Source organism: Lycium ferocissimum, chromosome 2 (genome assembly GCF_029784015.1).
Source record: "Lycium ferocissimum isolate CSIRO_LF1 chromosome 2, AGI_CSIRO_Lferr_CH_V1, whole genome shotgun sequence".
Lineage (NCBI taxonomy): Eukaryota > Viridiplantae > Streptophyta > Magnoliopsida > Solanales > Solanaceae > Lycium > Lycium ferocissimum.
In genome coordinates, this window is record NC_081343.1 from 29,340,888 (window position 1) to 29,351,612 (window position 10,725).

Below are 10,725 nucleotides of genomic sequence, written 5' to 3' on the forward strand. Positions count from 1 at the left end.
ATAAACCGGAGTTATCCGTAGACGACCAAACGGGCTGGGAGATTAGCGGATATGATATCGAATATAAGCCTAGAACATTTATTAAGTCTCAAATCTTAGCCGATTTTGTATGCAGACTTTACCCCCGCCATGGTTCCGAGATCGAGAAAGAACTTTTGCTAAACCTCGGAAAGGCTTGGTATCTGGTCTCTGTATGAGATGGGTCTTCGAATCTAAAAGGTTCAGGGTTGGGCATTGTCCTTAAAACCCCCACCGGTGATGCCATTAGACAGTCGATTAGAACTATTAAATTGACTAACAATGAAGCCGAATATGAGGCTATGATTGCAGGTTTGGAATTGGCTCGGAGTCTGGGAGCCAAAATAATCGAGGCAAAATGCGACTCTCTCTTGGTCGTTAACTAGGTAAATGGTATCTTCGAGGTCATGGATGAGCGTATGCAAAGATACTTAGAGAAAACTCAGGTGATATTACACCGGTTTAAAGAATGGACCATGCAACATGTACCCAGGGAACGACGAACGAAGCCAGATGCATTTGGATTAGCTCTTCAGTCGAAGCGGAGGAAATCAACCCCGGTACCGTAGTGTAGTTGATGAATTCGGCGGTAAAAAGTGGGTAGGCCGAGATAAACACAATGGATCTAACTTGGGATTGGCGCAACAAATACATCGAATACTTGCAAAATGGGAAACTCCCGAGCGACCCAAGGAATCACGATCACTCCGGACCAAAGCAGCACAATTTTGCTTAATAGACAGTCAATTGTATCGACGGTCTTTCTTCGGACCTCTAGCCAAGTGTTTGTGTCCCGGAGAAACAGATTATGTGATGAGAGAAATCCACGAGGGTACCTGTAGTAATCGCTCCGGTGCGGAGGCTTTGGTTCGAAAAATTATCGGAAGCTGGTTATTCTCTTGGAACCCGGATGGATGATGATGTGAAGAATTTTGTTCGGAAATGCGACGGGTGTCAAAGGCATGCTCGATGATTCACCAACTTGGGGAGTTCTTTTACCGGTGTTATCAACAACCGTTCATGAAGTGGGAATGGACATCTTCGGTCTGCCGTGGGCGCGGGTAAGGCTCGTTTAGATTCACGATTTTATGGTGACTATTTCTCAAAATGGGTTGAAGAGGCCTTCGAAAAGATTAGGGAAAAAGAGGTTATTGACTTCATATGGGTTGAAGCGCAGGCCTTAGAGGTTATCTGTCGTTTTGGCATCCTGGCCGAAATAACTTGTGATAATGGCCCTCAGTTCGTTGGCAGCAAGGTCAATAATTTCCTCGAAGGGTTGAACATCAAAAAGATTGTGTCGACTCCGTATCACCCGAGTGCAAACGGACAAGCGGAATCCACGAACAAAACAATAATTCAAAATCTAAGGAAAAGACTTGAAACATCGACCTGGCGGACGAACTACGCGAAAACGCGCTGGTCCGTTTAGCAGCTTAAAAACAAAGAATGGAGAGGTACTACAACCGGAGGGGCCAATCTTCGGCATTTCCGAGTTGGGGACTTGGTACTTCGAAAAGTTACCTTGAACACGAAGGATCCCAATGACAGGAAGTTGGGTCCGAACTAGGAAGGGTCGTACAAGATAAACGGAGTAAATAGCAAAGGATCGTACTAACTAGAATCCATGGACGGATAACAGTTGCGCAATAACTGGAATGTGGCTCATTTGAAGAGATACTATTGCTAAGGTATGGATACCTACCCTAGTGATCACCTTGTATTAACCTATCCTTTTTTTCAGAAGAAGTACCGAATGAAGTTAGGTTTGAAAACACATGTTGCACTCTTTTCCTTAGTGCGATTTTGTCCCGAAGTGGGTTTTCCGACAAGGTTTTTAATGAGGTAACAAGTACAACGTATTACTTTATCAAAACCAGGTAAAGTACCCGGGAACGTAGGGTCTACCCCCTCGAGTGGGGACTTAATAGTGCCTACCCGATCATGCAGCTCGGATAAAAACTAGGAGACTGTTATACCCACATCGAGGCCTATCCCAGAAAGGAAGAATGAGTTCAACTCACTAAAGAAGATGAAGAAACGCTGTAAAATGCTATCCCGGAAAGGTCCTCGAAATTTTGTGCTTCTTATTTTCGTGTAAAACCGGACCTTCTATATTAGGTTTCGATGTAAGGACCAAACGATCGAAAACGAATCGTGTCCACTTAGTATTTGCTACGGCAAAAACAGAAGGAAACGGATGAAATCCTTATAATATGTACGTGCAAAAACCTGCAATATAAAGAAGCATTATGGACATAATACGTCTCGGACATGTCTTTTTATTACTTACCCTATACCGGGGACTATCTTCGAAATTCGGCAAAGGCATCAAGGTCACGTTGAACCGAGCCAAAATCTTTTAACACCCTGTAATGGGGACAGCCGTCTCAAAATTTGACAAACGGCAGGGATTCAGGTATCCGAACCTAATCCATTATAAGTAAACGGTCGGAAAAGATTCAAAAAACTTAAAAACCTCGACCCAAAATGCCCAACGTGATTCGGAGACGTCTGAATTCATGAAGCATAAACAAGCCCCGGGGGCAAACCATTCGATAAAGTCCTCGATCAAAAACGTACCGAACGAAGAAAAAGCCAATACTTAATGAGCTAAGATAGGCGCAATTCGGAAAAAAAGGTGACTCCGAACCTTGGATCATCCGTTGCTGAATACGATTAAGGCAAATGTCATAACATACATTCGGATAAAAGAATGAAGAAAACGATAGGGACTTTTGGGAAATACGCATTTCATATATAAAACCAAGTCTTTACATTTGGACTTTCTACACAAGTCAAAAGCGAAAACAAAATAAAAAATAAAGGCTCGTACAGGCCCTGATCTATCCGGTATGATTAGAACCGGAATCCTCGGAAACCGTCTGCTCAGAATCTTCAAAGTCAGCATCGAGAGCTTTCTTGGCCCTCTCACCATTTCTTTGGCTTCGAGTATCCGGGCTTGGAGGTCCCCAACCCCCCACCTCTTCGAGGGTAATCCTCCGAGATTTCTACCGCTCATACTCAACAAGAATCATAGAACGAGCCTCGGCAGTCTCCGTGTCTTTGAGGGGCTCTTCTAGGTCGGCCTTGGCTTTCGTCAATTTTGCCTCTAGTTCGGATCTCTTTTCGAGAAGAACTATTTGAATTTGATTAAGCGGAAACTCGAAGCTCGGCACAGAAGCATCATCGTTGGCCTACTCTGTGACCCTGCCGACTTGCTCTTGAGGTCGTCGCTTGTCTGACGAGCTCGTTTCGGAACGACCACCGGTCGACCGCCTCGACTTCTCCTCATTAGCACTCTCGGATTCAAACTGCCGATGCCTTTCTGCCATCCTCACGAGATCGGCCTTGACCAAATCAAGTTCACTTCAAAGTTGGAAAATAGTGGCCTCGAGTTCACCGAGCCTCAAAATAAAACGGGCATTGTCTTGGTTAAAGCCGGCATTATCTCTGCTTGAGGAGGCGATTCTTTCGGCCATATCGGCTCCGGCTACGGCCTTGGCCTTGGCTTGAAGTTTTTGGCCTTTGAAGCCTCGAGCTCGGGTTGAAGGTTGGGAAGAGCAGCGGCCCGGCTCAGTTGCTCTTCTTTTTCCTATAGCAGGTGTTGGAACTTCTCTGTTTCTCGGCCTTGGGCATCCAGCTAGCCCTTTAAGTCGTCAACCTCGTGTTGGGCACAGACAAAGCCCTCATTAACGAGCACAACACTTTGCAGAAGAAACAAATTGAGTTAAATTGGATAAGCTAGAGTCGAAAATCACATTGAATTACGGAAAGATTGAGTGTAAAGCTTACCCGGTTGCCTGCATGCATGCCTTCATTTATAAGGCACTGCCAAGGAACCCCGACCATTTTTCTCTTATCTGAATCCGAGATAAGAGGCTGTAAGTAACTCATTACTCCCACAGGGCGTGATAAAAAGCTACAATCCTCGGGGACAGTGATCACGGCCGACCTCGTCCTTCTCGGTTCTACACTAGGAGTCGGGAAAATACCTACAAAAGAATCCCTCGCGCCCGTATCGATGGACCGGCTAGGCTCCCTCGTGGCTCGAGGAATAGGAAGATGTCCGAACCCAGCTACTTCCCCGGTTACAGGAGGGGTATCCGTGAACATATCGTCCAGTTTACCGGACCTTGATGCAGGAGTAGGAGAAGCCAAAACGGCTCCAGCAGCCTCGGTAGATGCGGGTACCTCAGATGTAGCTTTGGTCACCACCGGGCAGTGGGTTGGTAGCCATTGAAGCCTCGTTATCCGGGGTCGGCTCTGCCCTTTGTTCGACCTCGATGTCCGAAAATGGTCCAGATCTTCTAGGCCTCTTCGCCCCGAGGGTGCCTCTTGTCGAAACATCACACGAAATGTCGATAAATTCAATAGACCTTAGAGGAATCGGACAAAGGACATCTTCTTCCTTTGTGTGCGGGGTCGGAATGGAAGTTCTTTCTCGGCTATAGGCGAAGCGGAATGGTAGTTTCTTCCTCGGAATAGAGGCGACGAAGGGCCGCATCGACCGCTTCGAATAATAACATCGGGTTACGATTAAATCCCTCGAGTCAGGAACAACAACTATCTTTTTCTTTGGTTTCTCCTTTGGCCGAGGTTTTCTCTGTCTCTTTCCCGGTGCAAAGCAATGAGCGGGATGACCCCCGTAGCGTATCGGAATTCGGGGAGCGGTGCAGCAGTCTCAGCCGTTGATTCGGGTCTTGGCTCCACCGAGCCCTTAGGCAAGCCTAAATACCAAAGGAGTTAGAGAAAGAAAAAGAGAAAACGGGAGGATGCAATAAGTACCGAACCAGGGAGAAGATTACCATGATTTTGGGCCACCCACCGGCCACGGGACAGGTCCTCCCATGTCCGTTCTAAATGAGGATGTTGGCTAATGATTATCCCAACCAACTCGGAAAGGTTCCGGACAGCAGAAGGTATCCATGCCTCGGCTATAAAAAAAAATCACATATGCGTGTAGGGGAGTAAATTTTGACAAAAGTATAGATGAAAAACAATTATAGAGGGGAGACAACAGAGAAACTTACATCTATTGTTCCACTTTTTCGGAAAGGGCATATGATCAGCCGGAATAATGTCTGCGGTCCTTACCCGGACATAATGTTCCAACCATCCTCGATCTATATCCTCATCGAGTTTGGAAAGAATCGGGTTCCGACCTCGTTTGGTGACCTTTATCACGCCCCCTCGAAAGATTCCCGGAGAATACAACCGGATGAAGTGTTCCAACATAAATTCCCTTTTTGCGTTATTGGCCAGTAGGCGGAGGCAGGCCACGATCCTCCAGATAATCGGCCCAATTCGGGCCAAGGTCACGTTGTACATCCGACACATCTCAAGAATAACCAGGTCAATTGGAGGATCGCATTGGAGGGTGAACGGATACGTGTAAACGTATAAGAAACCTTTTCTGTAGTCGGTAATGGACTCATCGGGCCGGGCGGGCTCTTGCACGGGACGACTTATCCCATCCACGATCGGTCGGTCAGGAGGAGATCTCACGTGCGTCGAAACCCCTGTCCGCGATGGGTGATGGATTCTCGACGCCAAATTCATGGTTGTAATTGGGCTTGGACGGTATTATGTCCAGGGCAGTCGGTTCCACGAAGGTCTTACCTTTGGGTTATGAAACAGGCTCGGCTCCCGGAGAAGAAACCCAGGGAACGTCCTGGGAAGTAGATTCGGTGTTGGCAGACATTTTGAAGATGGATATAAAAATTTGAAAATTTGAAGTGGCAGATGGAAGATTCAATAGCGAAACAATGAAGGGGGAAATATTAGAAGGATGAAAGAGGCAGTTGAAAGATGCAAAGTAACAAATAAAAGAGTTAGCAAAGATGCTCTTACGATCAAAGTAACAAATGGAGAAGTTTGCAAAGTGGCTTTTACGATCAAGGAAGCAAGAAGTAAAGAAGCAGGGAATGAGAAGTGAAGAAGTAAAAATGAAAAAATGAAGCAGCTTTGGGCCTTATATAGGCGTTATACTGTAGCGGTTATAGAGAACAACTAATCAAATGGCGACATGTGTCGCACAATTAATAAGACGTGATATGTAACGACGCGGGTTAAGGCGGTTCCCGAGGTCAACCACTCGGGACGAGACACGTGGCCGATGTCAGAAGGACGTGACATAACTGTTCCCGCCAAATTTGAAAATAAGAACGAGCTTATGGAACCACTGATTTTGTGACTTATCTACTTCCCGTTACTCCGGTAAAAGTACGTCCGAAAAGTGTGGGGACTATCTGTATACAGTAAAAATCGGGTCAATGTATGACCGGTGAGACCGGAGCCGAGGGTAAGTCCAAATGAGCACGAGCATGTTCGGTCTTTTCTTCACATCGGGCTATCGTACCGGATACAGTTAACCCGAGACGAGAAAAGTGTGTCCGTTGGTCCGGGTACGCCGATCTAAACTCAACGTGTCCCGTTAATCCGAGTTAACTTAGGTTCCGTCTTTACCACGTGTCAAAAAACGGGTCGCCGTTTTGTATGGACGACCAGAGTACGGGTGTCGAGCCGTACGATCTACGCTTATTCTTTTTAGGGTTTCTTTATTCAAAAGGACTTTGTATTGTATTCAAGGCCCATAAGGCATACCTATAAATAGAGGACATTTTTTCACTTTTTGGGGTCAGCTTCTTCAAATCTAGAACATTGTAATAGCCAAATATATAAAAGCTCTCTCTCTCTCTCTCTGATATTGGTCCGGATTTGTGTGTTCTTCTTTAGCTTTATTTACTCATCCAATATTTACATACTACTTAACACATATATTTAGTGTAAATCACCAATTTCGATACACACGAATCACAACAATAATATATATATATATATATATATATATATATATGTATATTGCAACAAATCCATATACATTTCATACCAACCAAAGTAGATTAAAATTCATCCACATATCCTATACCTCACTTACAAATTTAATTGTTACCGAAATCCGGGGTAAACAATTACTATGAAAGTGACTTATTCTCAAGACTTGGCAGTATCCCACATCGATCATGCGGAGACAAAGGCTCCAGATATGAGGACTACAAAATATGATTGCAAAGGCGTAGAAAAGTATTTTTGCGCTTGGGGCACTAACGCATCTAGTGAGGTACTAATCGAGGCGCATCTATTGTTGGTTGGAAACTATTTCCAAACCCCCTCTTCGACCTAGGTTCGTCCTTGGCCGTCGAGAATTTTTGAAAGGGCTTCCCTTTTGGGTAAAGCCCTACAATTCCCGGTCTAATATTTTACTAAATTAGCCATTGTTTTGCATCCATCGCTTTTTTCTCATGCCCAACTCTTCTACTCTCTCTGAAAATTACTATTGTCCTTATTTATTGATACACTTTTTTTTTTTTTTTTTTTAATTTATCTCAAAAAGAATGATACATTTTTATATTTAGAAATAATTTAATTTGAAACTTCACCTTTTACATTTAATAAAATTATTAAAAACCACACATATGTATGCTTTTAAAAACCACACATATATCTATGTTTTTCTTTCTTTCTTAAACTTCGTACCTAGTCAAACTATATCACATAAATTGGGATAGAGAAAATATTATAGTCTGTTTGGCCAAGCTTCTAAAAACAACATTTTTTCAAAAGTACTTTTCAAAAAAGTATTTTTGGTTAAAAGCAGTTTGTGTTTGGCCAATTAATTTAAGGGATAACTACATGGCATAACTAACTCTAGTACATATTTAAATTTAGTAGCTATAGTTTAAATTAATTACATCATATAGCTAAAAGTAATATGTTAAATACAATTAATAGCTACATATATATTTAAGATAAAATACCCATCATCCCATTATTCACTTCTAACCCAACCCTCCCATCTCTCTCTCTCTCCTCTTCCCGCACTCTTTCGGCGAGGGGAGAGATTACACGGTTTACTCTCCAAATGATTTGGTCTTTAATATTTTCCGTTCAAATAGGCTGGTTTTTAACTTTAGGCAGAACTTACATGTTTTTGGCGATGTCAGTGTATTCAGAAGGTCAATGAATACACCGTATTTGAAGGCCTTTAATCTGGTGCACGGTTTGCCCTCCAATTGATTTGGTCTTTAGTATTTGAGGACTTTCTACAGTACTTGAAAGGACCACAACTTCAATTCAAAAGACGGTGTATCCAGATCAGAAGGTCTTTAATATGGTGTATTCATTAATTTTTGCCGGATCTGGAAATATTTTCCAGTGCCGGATCTGGAAAATAATGTTTCTTTATGTGTATTCAATAATTTTTTAGCATACAATCCAGTGTATTCATTAAATTTTTAACATACAATGCAGTGTTTAGGGTGTATTTTATTTCTTGTATTTAGTATTTGAGTGTATCTGTTAAATTTTAGTAAATTGTGTTTGGGGTGTATTTTATTTCTTGTATTCTAAAGGATATTTTTTTTGTATATAATCGATTTTAAATATAATAAAGTGAATACAGTGTAAAAGTAGCTACAAATGAATATAGTTAAGTTGAATACATTTGACTTGAATACAATTTAGTTGAATATATCTGACTTGAATACAACGAAATCTGAATTGAATACAGCGAAATCTGACTCAACCGAATTTTAAATACAATCCGATTTTTGAATACAATCTCTTGCGTAGTAATCTCTTGTATGTATGCCAACTATATTACGAAATGTAATTAGCTAAAATGTAGCTATGCCTAATTTAAAACCCCTAAATGTTAGTCATTTATGTAAAATTCCCTTAATTTAAAAAGTACTTTTGAGCAGTAATTAGTGTTTGGCCAAGCTTTTAAAAAGTGTTTCTATGTCTAATTTTTCTCAAAAGTACTTTTCAAAAAAGTGCTTTTGAGCAAAAGCTTTTTAGCTTCTGAAAAACTGCTTCTGCTACTCTCAAAAAGCACTTATTTTTTCTCAAAAGTTTGGTCAAACACCTCACTTTTTAAAAAATAAGCACTTATTAAAAAAAAAAGTACTTTTGGAGGAAAAATAAGCTTGGCCAAACAGGCTATTAGTCTCCAAGTGTTGGGCAGTTTATGATAGTCATTCTGAGAAAATATTAGTCTCCAAGTGCCGGGCAGTTTATGATAGTCATTCTGATCAAGTCACGAATACAATACTAGCGTAAGCTACTGAATAATATTGAAACTATAGAGTTTGGCTAGGTTTAAAATACACTAATTATGTCTCAATTCTAAATAAATTAAAATTAACTATAGAAATCTTCACAGGTTATGTTTTTTCTATTTAATCTCAACTCATCCATCATCATAAGGTGAAAATTAAGTTGAAATATAATATTAAAAGTTCTCTATATTATTATTGGATATAAATCAATGATAAGATCAAAATAGCCACAAAATCAACGTACTAGCAAAGTCTAAACATTTTCCCAAATAGAAGATATCACCTAAATGAATATTTTTCATCAATTATGCCATATATTTAGCTAAATCTAGCATTGATTCAAAGAAATGTAGATCTTTCGAGACATCTTCATTCTATATGATTTTAGATTTACCTCACCCCTTTTAACACACCTTCATTCACAATAGTTGCACACCTACAAACTGCTGCTTCTGTAGGTCAATGCAAGTCAAGACCAAACTGTCTCAAGCAGTCTTCTCTCATTCTATCCTTAATCGTGTTACTTGTACTTTTTCACAAATGTGGTCATTTTTATTTTATTTAATCTTATATGACCACATATCCATCTTAGCATTCCCATCTTTGCAACACTCATCTAGCGGATATGTTGGACTTTAGCGGTTAGCATTCACTATCATATAACCTTGTGTTCGGTAGAACTAAATCTTTCACTTTGTTAGACATTCTTATATCACACAACACCCTGTTAGCACTTCTCCATTTCAACCATCTTATTTTTGTTCTATGAGTAACAACAGTATTTATCATTCCATACTCTGAAACAACGAGCCTCGATATCTAAATTGTTTTTATTTTAGCAACACAATCGATACTATCTAGTCTCCTTAGCTTCCCTCTTCTCATGGTGACTAATTTTACAACCATGTGTTCAGTCTTGCTTCTACTTATAATGAAACCCCTACTTTTCTAAGTTTTTCCCATGATTCAAGTTTTTTACTGACGCCCCCATAATTTCATCAACAAATAGCGTATACAATGGGACCTCATCCTGATTATGTTGGTTAGCTTATCATAACTAGGATAAACATGTGTTCAAAATCAATTCATTGAACAGACTCCATGTTACAGGAAAATCCTGTGTATTTTATACTCCTGTTCTTACGCTAGTGACAACACATTTATACATGTCCTTCATAGGTATATATTCATATGAATTCCTTTCTTTTTCATCACCCGCCAAAAGACCTTACGCGGTACTCTCATCTTATGCTTTCTCTAGGTCAATGAATACTATGCATATTATAAAACTTCATTCACAAACCGTACAGTATCTAATTAGGCTCGCAATTTGAACTTTGTTTTGCATTTTCCTTTATCAACTGCAGAGGCGTTTTTATACCTTAATACATCAACTTACTTTATTATTGATTTGCATGCACCAGTTCAAGTAAGACAAATCGTGCTAAGAAATCTTAGATACACGCTCTATTAAGATTGCTTCCAACAATTTGTAATCAAGCTTGTAGCAAAGACTGATTTATGCTTATCGATTCATATTCTTTCCTACAATCAGGGACAAATTCCCTTCTAGTGGTGATGCCGTACG

At 40.8% G+C, this 10,725-nt stretch overlaps 1 non-coding gene across 1 annotated transcript; it reads left to right on the top strand.

Annotated features, from left to right (window-relative positions):
* The first annotated feature begins 7,103 nt into the window (after positions 1-7,103).
* On the top strand, positions 7,104-7,255 carry LOC132048433 (U4 spliceosomal RNA). Its single transcript, XR_009412976.1, has one exon. It is a non-coding gene; the product is annotated as a U4 spliceosomal RNA (small nuclear RNA).
* Positions 7,256-10,725: the final 3,470 nt, after the last annotated feature.